General features: G+C 40.4%; 1 non-coding gene across 1 annotated transcript in view; it reads left to right on the forward strand.

Annotated features, from left to right (window-relative positions):
• TRNAM-CAU (transfer RNA methionine (anticodon CAU)) overlaps positions 1-63 on the forward strand; it is a 73-nt gene extending 10 nt beyond the window's left edge. Inside the window, exon 1 of the tRNA in view lies at positions 1-63. This exon is cut by the window's left edge and continues 10 nt beyond it. This is a non-coding gene — a tRNA (tRNA-Met).
• Positions 64-2500: the final 2437 nt, after the last annotated feature.

Consider the following 2500-nt stretch of genomic DNA (forward strand, 5'->3'; position numbering starts at 1 on the left):
CGCAGTTGGAAGCGTGTTGGGCCCATAACCCAAAGGTCCGTGGATCGAAACCACGCTCTGCTAATCACATTTTCATTTTTGATGGAGTATTCACTTCAGGGTGGCGCAGTGGTAGCGTGTTGGGTTTATAACCCAAAGGTCCGTGGATCGAAACTACGCTCTATAAATCACATTTTCAATAGGCTCGTAGATATATTTTTACCATTGCAGATAGTAAAGGTGAAGTTAATATAGGCATTATTTTCTATTTTGATGTTTTGTCTCGAATATCTCACAAAACGACTTTGAAATGGAGAATTGTTTACTTTTTGTGAATCTTCTCAATAATCCAGTTCTAAACACGGAAAGTAACCCATATGATAGATATAGTGTGGTTGTTTTTTCTCAGTGTCATCATTAATATAGACTTATAGAGTCTGTAATCTTTGTAAGATGAACATCCTGTATATGTTAAGTATGAAGACCTTTAATGGTAAACGAGTTGTTTGTGAAAGATTCGTCTTTCTTGATCCGGAAATAATTAACAGTTTTTATTTTGGTCACTGAAAGCATTTTGTTTGATCCGTACTGCATGAAAAATTAATCTATTATATATAAGTCTCTACTTAATTGAGAATAACTTGAAACTCTTACCGTGAGTCAATAGACAAAGGGGCAGGTTTAGATAACTTGCGAGTACCTATTTTCACTTCAGGTTAATTAGAAGATCTGATGATAAGACGTATTCTGTCTTGATTCTAGCTGGGAAGTCGTCGATCAAAGGCAGACCAAGCATATTTTTAGAATGTACATGAGAATCTAATAATTCACATCAGGAAAAAATAGAAATATATTTATGAATTGCAAGTACGCATATATGATAATATTGATATAATGCATACTAATGACATAATGAATGAATACTAATGACGTGTCACATATTTTTTATGAAATACAGAAGCTCGTGACGTCATGTCGTCGTTGCTTATACCCAGTCACTTTCAAGTTATATAAATCTATGCATAACCATCATATTAATCAATTTTAATTTTCATTGAACAATATTTCATTTTCTATATAATGTGTATTTGTTTTAATGTAAGGCAAGCTATATGAGAATTTCTCTTCACCAAGTTTGATTTTGATAATTCAATTCGATCATAGATATATTTTCCGAAAGTGTACCATGAAAGAGAATAGATTAATTCTGAAGAACTATTCTACCTAAACTATGATTCCAAGATTGAGCTCTTCTTGTTTTATTGTTTCTGTTGAAGAAGTCAAAGTAACCTATAACAATCTTTCGTCTATGGTAAAGATATTACTGCAGGGCACCACCATTTAATCTGAACAGGGTTTTAGAGACTATTTGATAGGAGTGAATATTTGTTTGATGATATAACGTCGCCATATCGAAACATGTATGTACTAATCTGGTAAGGAAGTCCAAGTTAGACTGACAATACACAAGTCGAAGAAATTCTGCTTCGGACCTCTTTTGATGGCTACACCTGACTGGAAATCATTTATCTCTGCCCTCTGGTACAACGACGCCATTTCTCAGCGAATCTTTGGCACTTATTGCTGGACATCGCTTTAGGACTCGAAATATAGCTATTAAAATTCATTGTAAATTTGCTTCCAGTGTAGGCTCGAACCCCTAACCTTTCGATCAACATTCGATTGCCTAACCGACTGCACCACGGGAGGGGACTTTAGTCGAAGAAGTACTCCAGTAGCCATGAAAGACTCTCCGGGACGGATGTTGGCTCTAGGGTCTCGAAGTTCCATTGCAAATAACACACACACACACACAAGCACACACACACACGCACACACACACACACACACACACACACACACACACACACACACACACACACACACACACACACACACACACACACACACACACACACACACACACACACACGCACACACACGCACACACACACACACACACACACACACACACACACACACACGCACACACACACACACACACACACACACACACACACACACACACACACGCACACACACACACACACACACACACACACACACACACACACACACACACACACACACACACACACACACACACACACACACACACACACACACACGAACACACACACACACACACACACACACACACACACACACACACACACACACACACACACACACACACACACACACACACACACACACACACACACACACACACACACACACACACACACACACACACACACACACACACACACACACACACACACACACACACACACACACACACACACACACACACACACACACACACACACACACACACACACACACACACACGACTCGGTGGCGCAGTTGGTAGAGCACTGAACTGCCACGATAGTGGCCTGGAGTTCCTGGTTCGAATCCTGCCCAGGGCCGAAATTATTTCTGTACGGCTGCGCTTCGGGTCGTTACTCTGACTCTCGTGGGCGGGGAGTTGGGGGTGTGTGTGTGTGCAAGGTCA

The sequence above is a fragment of the Oratosquilla oratoria genome, chromosome 9 (genome assembly GCF_046742065.1).
Source record: "Oratosquilla oratoria isolate Oo_2021 chromosome 9, ASM4674206v1, whole genome shotgun sequence".
Lineage (NCBI taxonomy): Eukaryota > Metazoa > Arthropoda > Malacostraca > Stomatopoda > Squillidae > Oratosquilla > Oratosquilla oratoria.